Below are 12,388 nucleotides of genomic sequence, written 5' to 3'. Positions count from 1 at the left end.
TTATTTTTTCCTTTACAAGAAATTTTAATAATCTTTTCTAAGTGTCATGGAAACCATTATTTTTCTTTTTTAGAAGACAAATGAAAAGGTCTATGAAATTTCTAAATTCAGCTGAGAAACATAATGCACTAACATGTATTTGAAAGCTCTCTGCATTGATTTATTTCATGTGTAACCACCCCCGAAAGCCCTTTCAAGCCTTTTCTTCACATCTATAATATGATATGCATGACCTAATCAAAGGCCAGCACCATGTTCTTTGTTTGATTTGTTATTTTCAGAAAAGAAAGAAAAGTCACAAGTCCAAAAAATGAAGCTGAACTCTGCTATTGAACAAATTCATTTCTTATTGACTTTCTTGAGAAACATGTGACTGCAGAGCTGCTATCACACTATTCTTAGCACTACAAAATTGACTACACACTTCAATTAGTAATTTGGTAAACAACCCTGAGGCATCAGCTTGTAAAACTTAGTATTATTTGTTATATATTAACTTAGGATGCCAGACTATCACCATGAGTTTCTTTATTAAATTTCAATGCCTTGTGTAATAGCCCTTAAATATGTTGTGTCTTTGCAGTTCTCCTATCTCACAAATTTTGCAGAAAAAAAATAGATGAACACATGTAATTTGACCTTATGAGAGATATTAAGAATAAATATAGATGTCAATATATGACAATGTATTTTAATACCTTCTAATAAAGAGATAATTCTTTCATTCCCTATTTTGTTGGCTTTCTCCCTCTACTTTTCTTTCTGCCCTCTCCCTACACTCTCCCTACTTTCCCCCACATGACTTGGTACACTATGTTGGTATTTTCTCTTTTTGTGTGAGTTCAGCATTATCCAGTCTCAGCATTTGGGTCTTATATGTAAAGTACCTTCTTAACTACACATGGTGGCAAAGAGGGACAGCATTGTAGGAGTGACAGTCCCCTGTGCTGTTATGGGCAGCCAATATGATGAGGTTGGAAGACTTCCTGACCTTAACACCACCCCTGAAAACTTAAATTCTACCATTAGCAATTTATTCTTGTGGGTGAAGGCATTGCCCCTTATCAAAATGCAAATCCCTCTGGGCCAGAAAATGTCTAACCTGCTATCATTCATTAGCATCATACAAGTAATTCGTGTAATGGAACATTTCCAGCAGAACTGGGCTGAGAACAATTTTTTAAGAATTAGAGATATCCACTTGGAAAGGTTCAGGACTAGAAGAGGTCACTAACCATCCAGAAAGCAATAGGAAGCTGTTGCAGATAGAGAAGGAGAACAGCAAGAAAAATTACAAGTTGAAGATGCTCACAAGAAAGTTATCTAGTTCCCAGCTTTCCCATCCTAACTCTTAAGTGTAAATTTTTTGAAAAATGAAGAAAATAAACATCCACATGAGTATCCCATGAGTCTAGCCCAGGGGGCACAGTTTCCTGAACAATTTCATCTGGGATCTCATTAGGCAAGAGTCATGAGAGTGAGAAGCAACCATAGAGATTGATTTGTATGTTGTCAAATGTATGAAGGTATCAGGGGTGAACTAGATGTTATTCATTGCATTCACAAGATTTCAGAGTACATAGATAATTTCGATCAGGACTATTGAAACTAAGCGTGAAACTGGCCAAAAGTCTTGTTTCGTTCTGGTGGCTCAGTTTTCACTTCACCAAACTAGAATTGAATATGATCACGTGTGTTCCCTTTATCCTTCCTTAAATTTAGTAAGTATTTCTGGTATTCTTATTTCTACAAAGTTCACTGCCAGTGTTCTGGGGAATACAATAAATAAGAAATACAAAGGAACTGGTCCCAAGTAGGTAATAAAGCTTTGCAAGGAGAAAATAAAACAATAAGTATATTGCCAGTTAAGACTATAATGTGAGCTCTCTGGGACATACAAAGGAAACACAATGTGGTAAGCTAAGAGTGTTAAATAATGTTCAACCCTTTACTTATAAATAACCTGTTCTCCCATTACTTTAAATATTGGCATTTGGGGTGGCCATAACTTCATGCAGATGACCTAAGGCAAGCCATCAGTTGCCCACTGAGCTGAGAGATAACCAGAAAAATCTTAGAAATTCATCACTGATGAAAAAGGGTGTGCTCTCACCTCTGCTAGAAATTCCCAAAGACCCAGAAAGCTTTATAAAAGGAAGCAGAGGGGAGAAGTAGGAGAGGGGAAGAAGAAGGAAAAAGAATTAAGATGTGCTATATACATGTACCAGGTCCCCAGGATGAATGTAATCATTGTGTATTGCAAAGATACAGTAGGAAAAATTGGAAAATTTTAAAGGACAGTAGGAATTAGATTACCCCTTAAAGTACATCCTGACATTATTTCTTCCCAGGCAACTCCCTCCTTGTTCCAATAGTCAGGGTTGGGGTGAAGAGTTGCCAAAGTGCTGGAGGTTGGAGTAGGGATGAAGTAACAGAGGGCACGGAGGCTAAAGGATGGCTCAAAGAAGGCCTCTCAAAGGAGATGCACGATTTGGAATTTCAGAAGGAAAGAATTAATGGGACACAAATTAGAAAAGGGCAGTTACTGAAGCTGGAGAACAAAGCCAGGATTCTGTTAGTTGCATTGATCCCCACAATAAATGTTAGCATTTGAGACTTGTTTCTATGGGAGTATAAAGGAGAAAGGTCAAAAGTATTTGAATGGGCCATGTACTGAGTGGATATTGCCACACAAACCAGTCTGGCCTGGACAGGTCAGCATCTCTATCCTTGTGTCTTCATTCTGCTCCTTAAAAATGATGACAGTCATTCTCACAGTCATCCACGTCACACATCTATCAAGAAGCTACTGTGCTGCAGGCTCCGTGCAAAAGTGTACACAGAGATTCAGGTAGAAGCAGTTGGTTCCAGAACCTGGAGTCTAAAGACAACCTATAAAGCACAATCCAAGAATAGCTAAATTACACCCATGCTGTGAGCAAGGCCAAGGGCTGGCCCTAGAAGAGGTGCCTCAGTTTCCAAATAGTTATGCCTAACCTTCTCACATAACATATCTGATTTATCACAACAGTCCTGTGCTTCACAGCCTTTTCAGAAACAGATGTTCTATAACAATTTAACCTTGAGGACACATGCCTTAAAGGACTGTCAAGAAAAATATACCTAAGCTCTTTTCGGTAACACTCAGGGAACTTGGGGAGTGAATTTGAGGACCTACAGGTCTCTGGCACCCACGTGTCCAGTCCTCCAGCCCATCTGTTCCTTTCACTCAAAGCCCTAGAATCCTACGCCATGGGCAGGATTTTCACCTCTCAATATAGAACTGTACGCCTTATCTCATAGTCCAACTGACTTCCTAGGATAAATCATCATGCTTGTATTCTGTAAGAGGCAAGAGCCTTGATTTTGTTCTTAACATATGTGAGGCTTCGTTCATTCAGTAGACTACCTATTTTAACCACCAATAAGCATCCTAAGATTTCAGATGATAATGCCCTGAAGGATCAACTTTTAATCGGTTATTGATTACAGTTTGGGAAGCCCTGGACCCAGATTAAATGCTGTGTGACATGTCCTGTGGTAAGTAGATCCTCTCCGCTTGAAGTCTTGAAGTTGTTTGAAATGCTATAAACCAAGTTTCTCCAACAGTCGTTTTAAAATTGTGACATTTTATCCTAGTTTTACAGCAAAAAGCATTCTTTAGCAATGTGTTGAAAGGCAACATGAGTTCACTCTGAGTCTTTGATTATGTTTAATAGCTTCACTGTCAGACAGTGAGTCATGATCTTTCTCTTCTGTTTTACAGTTTCTGTTTACACCTCCTTGCAGTTGATAAAAGCAATGTAACGGGCTCTACCCATTGACGATGATGACTCCTTTATTTTAATCAGTACAGAGGAAAAAATAAAATTTAGCACAATAAGGTGTAAAACCCCTTCTTTCAGCCATTTGAAATTTTAGGAGTTATACATGTAGTCTTACAGAATGACTTTTCATGACATTAACTGTCAGTACAATTCATCATTTGATTTACTTGAGAAATTTTGCTTTCTTTTTATCAGGTTCAATTTAGTAAATGAGGCTACAAAATTTTTCATCTTTTCTTTTTGCAAGTCGGCATTATGTAAACATTCATAAGCATGCCATTGTAATATTTAATGGGAAAAAATCAATAGCAATTTTCTCTCCAATCCAATCAAGTTGAATTCATCTACCAGCAGGGTATAGTCCGAGTAAATGGGCTGTAAGGCGAGTACTCACTAAGCAATGAAATTGGTATTTTTCAATCCATATTGAACTTCAATTATTATTAATAATTTGTTTCATACTTACCAGTCTTTTGGTAGCATTTTTGAAAAGCCAGTACTTCTAGAAGTCTCAGTTTAACTCTATGTTTGTTTATTTCCCATATACAATTTCTTCAGTCATATGTTACTAATTTGAAAATAAATTTCATCCCTTTTGGTGAAAATACCTTGGAATTCCACCAAGTAGGTACCTGAATAAGTGGTTGGTACTAATCCTGCAGGTAGGAATATATTTAAGGTCAAACAAAAATAGTACATAATGGGAAAGTGTAAAATAGGTATAGTCTGACATTTTCTGTGAAGACCCAGATGTAAATATTTTAGCTCTGTGGGCCATACACTACAGTTTTTGGCATAACTGCTTGTTATGGTTTGTATCTAGATGACCTCGAAAGCCTCATGCAGTCATGGGGTGGACTTCTAGAGTTTTTGATTGATCCATAGTCCAATGCTGGGATTATGGGTGTTAGTGCTACACCCACCCTGGGCCAGGTAGTTTGCATACACTATAAGGGAGGGAAAGAGGCTTGCTCTCTGCTTCTCCTCCCTTTTTGTTCTTGCTGCTTCTGCTGTCTTCTACCACCATGAACTGTTGCCCGCTGCCATGTGTCACTTTGCCTTGGAGCCAGCTGATTATGGACTGAAATCTCCACAAACTGTGAGCTAAATAAACAATTTGAGGTGTCAGGTACTTTGTCCCAGCAATGGGAGAGTAACTAAGACAATATTCAACTTTGCTTTTTCAGCATAAAAACATGCATGAACAAATGAAGGAATGAACATGGTTGCTTTCAAATAAAACTTTATTTACAAAATAGTGAGCAGACTGGATTAAGCCTGTGTGCCATATTTGCTAACACTTGGGGAAAGATATTACTCCTCTGGAGATTACATTTCAGTGCACTGCTAAAGAAATGGTGACAATGTACATTTTGTTCACATGTCCACACAGAGAAAATGTTAGAGTTCCTTTGGACATTGAAAAGCTATATCAAATGTGTCCTGAGGCTGGCAATGATAGTATGCCTATGTGTCCCACTTACTTGGGACCCTGAAACAAGAGGATCACAAGTTTGAGGCCAGCCTGTGCAAGTTAGCAAAGCCCTGGTTCTTACTGTTAAAATGCACACAAATAAAATAAAATAAAATGCATCATAATATCACTAAGCCCCTGTTCAAAGTTCACAGGACCCTAGGCAACCAGTTTATGATTACAGGGCAAAAGAGATCAGGTGAGATCCAAGAAAAGATACAAAACAGTTATAAACCTTTATGTTTTACCAAATATTAATAATGTGGGGATAACTACACTGAAATTGGAGTAGAGGAGGGAGTCTGATCACAGAGAAAGTTTAGAATGAGACTATTCTTGCAAATATGTCCATTCCAAATAAGGCCCATCATTAGGGAAATAGGAGTTATGGAGATAATTAGAATCCAGCCTAGTTGATAGCGAAAGGAAGAGAGTCAGTTTATCCCAGGCATATTGGACTGCTCAGTAAGCACTTTGGACTGACGGAAGGGATGTGCATCAGGGTGGAAGAGATTTGGGGAGCCAATGGAGGGAAAAACATGAGAAATAAGCAAGGGGTGGTTGGTGAGCCATTCAGAAACACAAAAACCTATGCTACCAGCAGCTAATGTAGTTGCTCAAGTTTTCTCAGACACTCTAATTCCTGAGTTATTGCAAGATTTAATTAAGGTCACTGTGGAGTATGTGACCAAGTTTCTGATCAACCGATCAGGTAGACAGCTGCAGAGACTGGGGAAGAGTATTATCAAGGAACCAGGCAGGGCCTGACTGAATCAGAACTGTTGGCATTGTGCTCAGATATGGCAAAACTGTGAGAGACTGAAATGAACTCTTTCTTTACAATGTCTCATTTATAGCCCAGCAAGAAAATCAGACCCTGTGCCTAATACTGCATTGTTCCACGGTTGTCTTATCTACTGAAAATCATATTGCCTACCTTTTTTTTTGACACATAAAGAACTTTTACACTGTAAAAAGAGTTAAAGAGAAGCAATGAGAAACGGAAGCATTTGAGATATGAGGAATGGAAACAAAGACCAACACAATAGGTATTATGTACAGTAGGCATTTCATGTTGAATTATTGTAATGTAGAATATTTTTAAATAGGAAGAATAATTAATACCTTTAGCCTTATGTGTAATTTAAACACTCAAAAAATACTTCTAAGTTTTACAATAAATTAAAGGAGAATACTTTATGTTAATTTTATAAAGGCAATAAAAATATAAAACATGTTGGTTTTATAGTCACAAGGAGCCCCATATGACTTTGTGCACCATTTATGTAGATTTATTGCAGGCTTTCTAAAAAGAGACACTCTACTTGTTCTTTAATAAAGTACAAGCTTTCCAATCAGTGTAGAATAATATCCCCCCACCCACATCACAATTAGTGGCTTCTCTAGATAGGCTTTGCCTGACAGGTATAGGACACTCTAGTTCCAAGAAATTAACATCTAGATTCATAAAGCTCTTAAAAGGAAAAAAAAAAACACAAAAACCTTAACATAGAATCTCACAATAGTTGGAAACGGCATGACTGACTTCATTTGCCACATGGCCGTTAGACAATCACATTTGGGGAGTTGCAATTAACCTGTGGAGGTAGAAGAACTGAATTTGAGATAAATTCAAATGGAAACACATCCTAAGTGAACAAGGAGAGACAGGAGAGCTCAATGCACATAGCTTTGATTGTACTGGGCAAGCTTCACGAACAGGATAAATCTGCAATGAATAGTAGGCGGGAATGGGAGCCACGCTGGAAGAGCTACCTGCTGGTCCAAGCTGATTCTGGAAAACAAGTGTGTACAGGGCAGCCCACCAACATTGATGAAAGTCCTTGTGCGCGCAGAGCAGCAGAAAGAGGGGTAATTGCCATGGAAACGGAGCCTAAACGCAGCAAAGCACCAAGTTTGAAATTTAGGGATGTGAACTGCACTCATCTTTAAATAAAGGAAAATATAGAACTAAGGTAACAGCAGAGGCCCTCACACTTGCCAAACTAGAGCAATAGCTAAAGCCTATGACCGTCAGCAGAAACTGCCAGTGAGTCTTGGGCCCCTCAGTCTGGGCTGGCCTTTGGATCAGAGCTACACTGGGCTGGAAGAGTGTCTCACTAGCAATGAAACCCAAGCGCAAGTGGAGAAGTAAAGCTTTGGGTCTGGCTCAGTGGTCTCTGGTCCTTACCGATCCTCCCATTTACATTGCTAAGAGGTGAATTCAGGCACGTGCATGTGCTTGTGCGCGTGTGGGTGTACACATGCACAAACACATACACACACACCCTTGTGAAAAATTTTCATTTTCTGGAGTGCTTGTGTTATCTCCACCCAGACAAGATTCTGTGGCGATTCTGTCCCCACTGTACTGACATTCCTCTTGTGCCCCTGCTGTGAAAATGTGGGAAAATTCACTTGCTCACCAAGTGGTTTGTCTTGATTCCAAACAACCCACTTGATAACCGTTTGAACTACAATGAATCCACTTACCAATGATTATGAAAGCATTATTCTACACTGCAGACCCTTCTTCGTTCAAACTGCTTCATCACAGAACAATTTGGTGGCCCCTTAAAGAAACTGACCTCTCCTGCCTGCTAATCTGAGGAAAGAACACATCCCCTTAGCTCGCCAGCCACTGTGCACTGTGGTAGACTGGGCTTTGTGGGTTTTGTTCCCCCTTTATACAATAGAGATAATGGAAATGAGATGAATACTTCAGAACAAAGGCAGTAAAGTATTATTACAGCCAGTGAAGGGCTGATTTGTTTCAAATGCCAATTGTTTAGAGCAAGGATTTTGCCAAAAAAATTAAATAATAAATGGTTACCATAATGGCAAGTATTGCCTTATTGATCTATGGAAATCAGATTTCAGATAGTAAAAAGCCTGACATGCTTAAGAATAGATTAGACTAAAGCAAGTATCCATGATGAATTATTACCAAGTTTCTCATTTGCTTACAGTACATTTTCAGAAGCACCCAGACACTTAGACTTATATTGTTGGATTTCTAGGTTCTATGGGCTAATAAAATTGAAAAATGAAAGTGTCATGACTAAGAACGAGCCTATAATGCAATAGTTTTTTAGGTCTAGATTAGATTCACCCAGAGGGTTTATTTAAAAGAGAGTCCCAGAAACTGATCCTCCAGTGTTCTTGATTCACAAATTACAGAAGGGCCTGGGAATCTTCATTTACATTAAATGACCCACATGCTTCTAGGCTGATGGCCTTTGATAGGACTTAGAGAAAAATTGCAGCATAGTATATCCTAATTTTAAACTGTGTCTCACAGGACAAATATATTAAAGAGGACAGAAAGTTAAGAGGCTTAAAATAGCTGAAATCAGAGCTGAGGTCAAGCCTCTGGTTCAGAGTGCCAAGCAAAGAGGAAAAGGTTAAAAAGGAATACATACATAGCCAGGCCACTCACTTTGCCCACCTTTGCCTCATCCTCCCTGGGTCCACGTCTTACAAGAGAACCCAGAGCTAATCCCCTGCAGTTCCTAATGCACCCACTGGGTTCAACACTCTTCATTTCTAGGGAATAAATGTGGGCTTTAGTAAGCAATGCTGCACTTTAAAAGCTAGGACCACTCAACATCAGAAATTAAAATGAAATCAAAGAATAAAAACCCCAGTCACACAAATACATTGGCTACCTTACTGAGCATTTTAAAACACCTGGGTAGTTTACTTAGTCTACATTCACCCAGATGTTCTAGCTGTATGCACAGAGTGCGCCACGCATTTAAGCCTTCTGTTTTGATGTGCATTTTCATGCTTGAACAGTCAGTGTCTGATGAGCATATTGTGGAGTGTGTGGTGACAGTACAGCTTACAGCCATGCATGGGAAGGCCCCAGATGCCAACACATTCTGTCCCAAAGCTTGAGGTAGCTCAGATGTCCAAATGCAGAGTAGTTTCCTCTGGATACCATGTCACATGCAGTGGTTAACTGCCCAGGCGAGCCCACAGAGGGCTCCTTAATCTATAACACAGCTAAAGTGGGATATGGATTACAATGCCAAGCTGAGATCTGCAAGTGCGATGCCCCAGGAAGCTCCAGAAGAGGAAGAGAGGAAGAATTTTTTCTTCACTTCATGGATAACCCCAAGCAGAATTTTGATAAAACAAACTTGGTTTGCTATTGCACTGTTTATTCTCTGTATCTTATTTCCTTGGGCCTCCTACTGCCCCCTTCCTTTCTCTCTGGAGAATTTCATGCTCCAAAATTTACTGTTTCCCTTCTCATTGCCAGTGAGAACTCACAGTCCTAAATGAAATTGGTCTGAACCAATGAAAAGAAATTTGGATTAGTTTGATTAAGTAGGTAAATGGCCAATAGCCTTTTACAGGAGACTGATAAAACAAGATTACACCAGCACCCTGAAGGCTGAGGAAGGAGGATCTCTGAGTTTGAGGCCAGCCTGGGCTATAGAATGAGTTCAAGGCCATCCTGAACTACAGAAGGAGAGCCTGTCACAACAAAAACAAATTTAACTAAATTTAAAAGTAAAATAAAAATTTAGAATAGGTGGATAATCTTTTAAAAGTGAATCACTAATTTTTAAATGACAGGTAGTGTAGCATAATATTAGAACTTCATGAACTTTGGGGGAGAGGGAGATTATGACTGGTCTGTATTTACCTAAGCATCTTCTCCGAGGCACTGCTTCGGAAGGGTCCTCACATTTATACCAACAACTTCTGTTGCTCCACTTGCAGACACTTATAGTTTCCCAAGGTCATACATAATGTTTTGAGGCAGCCAATATGGAGGTAGTGAGACCATCAGTATGTCTGTGGTGGGCAAGAGCTGGGTAAAGGTAAAAGGGACAAGCACTAAAACATATGGATCATTTATCAGATGAGTTCTGCCAGTACTGGAAAAAAAAGTATTGGCCTATGCAGACAAAGAGCCATGTGATGTATATAAATATACTGAGTGTTGATGATGAATCAGGTTAATTAACATGGACCAACACTTCTTAGTGAGATGATGATCAATATTCTCTATTATGATATTCATCTCTAATTAATTTTAGCTCAGCTGGCTAAAATAGCAGACTTTAGCTGCACAGGGAAGGGAGTTTGAAATATACATTGCTTTACTGTGGACTAAACTAGCAACTGGCTAAACTTGGGGGGGATATGGAGGAAGTAATTTCCTGCCACTGCTCTTTGTTGATGTTTCAGCCAGAGAAACTCTGCAGAGAAGAAATATATAAACAGAGCAGGAGAAAAATTTAAGAGGTATAAAAAGAAAGAAAATATGTAGATGTCCAAGTGTGCCTTGGGGCCTGTGTGGAATTTATCCAGAAGGGCTGGCCAGCTTGCTGGCATTTACTGCAGGAGGCACATGCTTACAGGTTTCACTCCATTCTTTTTGTAAGAGAGTGAAATATTTCTTTCTAATGGTGGAAGGCAGTGGATTGAAACAATAGACAGAGGGGCTTCTCAAATCTAAATGAGCAAGTTCAGGTCCCTTCTCTTCACTATTTCTCAAGCATCTACTTTGGGACAAGGTCTTTATTCTCTCAAGTATCATTCTTCTCATCTATAATATGGGAGTAAGAGTACTTATTATCGTCCACTACCTTAGAGGAAGTGGTAAGGAAGAAGTCAAGCCTGAAGGGGCCTGGCGCACTATAAGCATTCACAAAGGTGTTATTAGGTTGAAGGAAATACTTTAGTGGCCTGCTCAGTGCAGTGTAATAATGGGCCCTGTGAAATAGCATCCTCATCTACTCAGACGAAATCAGGACACTCCAGGCCAACTCTGTAAGAATACCCACAGCCATGGGTGTCCAGGATGGCAAGATTCACTCTCTCAACGCTGCCCTTCAGTGACCTCAGCTAACTTGGTCATGAGCTAGGAAAAGGAGACTGGGTAAGGTTCTGCAGGATACGAACACTTCTGCCATACCCTAGGGCTGTGACTGATCACACTCTGAAAAAGAGAGCAGGTCCCCTGCCATACTTCTGTCCTGTGCATACAAAGGTCAGCCTGCGGATGATTTGATGTCTCATTTGCCTTTAAATTATGGGCCAGAGTTTTGTTTATTGAGCTCATTTTATTTAAAGTTTTCTACAACTTAAATAAAATTTAATCTTATTGCTGATCATTCTAAAACACTCTTTACTCACACTGGGACATCCAGGATGCACCTTAAAAGCCAGCCTGCCACTCAGTGTAGAAGTCCCATTCCCCCAGAAGGAGACACACACATGCCCCAGCTCAAGACGAAGATCCCATTATAAGTTCCCTCTTGATTATGCAGTGCTGTAACTCATTTACTATATGTCCCTCATTTTAATGGGCCCTGAGTATGCTAAGATATAGTTTTTATTAAATAGGATAATAAGAAAAGATTGGCTTCCCTTTTAGCACTGCCCTCAATTACAGAAATATATGAATTCACAAGAAATTCCGATAAGTTTTCTTCTTCTTTTTTTGTTTGCAGCCTTTCCAGATCCCATCCTTCCCCTTCCTCTCTTCTTCCATTTCAAGCTCTGTCAAGTAAAACTGTAATCATAACATTTAATAATGTCCCAGTAATGCCTCTGAGAGAGACCTTTGATAGGCAGTCCAGCCATCCATCCCAAGTAAACTTAGATTATAATCACCTGTGTGTATCTCCTTCTGCCTCATTAGATCATAGCTCTTTATAGACATGGATCATGCATTTTCATCAGTTTTTAACTCCAGGCTCCACCACCGCCTGCCTCAGTTCCCTGATCAGAGACATTCTGAGTTACTGCAGTGCTGAGCACACAAAGAAAGCTAAGAAGTGGGCTGTGTACCGGGTCATCACTAGGGACACTCCAGCAGCTCTGCAGGCCCACCAGCGACTCCAGCCTCCTCTCTGACTCTGCTGCCTCTTCTGTCCCCACCACTGCTCTGCTGTCTGCTCCAAATGCCATTCTAGCATGTCTTCCTTTGGTTCTTTCTTTGCACAGTTCATTACTGTGATTTTTCTCCCTGCCTTTCTTGGTATCAGTACCTTCTCTGTGTCTCATTCAAACTTTCAGGAAAATGACATGATTAATTTTATTATTACAGATAATATTAAATTTA

The 12,388-nt window shown here is 39.6% G+C and overlaps 1 protein-coding gene across 2 annotated transcripts in view; it reads left to right on the top strand.

The window, feature by feature from the left end:
• B3galt1 (UDP-Gal:betaGlcNAc beta 1,3-galactosyltransferase, polypeptide 1) overlaps positions 1-12,388 on the top strand; it is a 555,141-nt gene that overhangs the window by 450,835 nt on the left and 91,918 nt on the right. For both annotated transcript variants that reach the window (XM_005393281.1, XM_013518796.1), the window contains exon 1: positions 3,337-3,540. The gene's annotated coding sequence lies outside the window, so the exon portion shown is untranslated. Of the gene's footprint in view, positions 3,541-12,388 lie in introns of those variants that run through there.

This window comes from Chinchilla lanigera, unplaced genomic scaffold (genome assembly GCF_000276665.1).
Source record: "Chinchilla lanigera isolate Chin_1 unplaced genomic scaffold, ChiLan1.0 scaffold00048, whole genome shotgun sequence".
In the NCBI taxonomy this organism is placed as follows: domain Eukaryota; kingdom Metazoa; phylum Chordata; class Mammalia; order Rodentia; family Chinchillidae; genus Chinchilla; species Chinchilla lanigera.
This window is presented reverse-complemented; position numbering and strand designations above follow the sequence as displayed.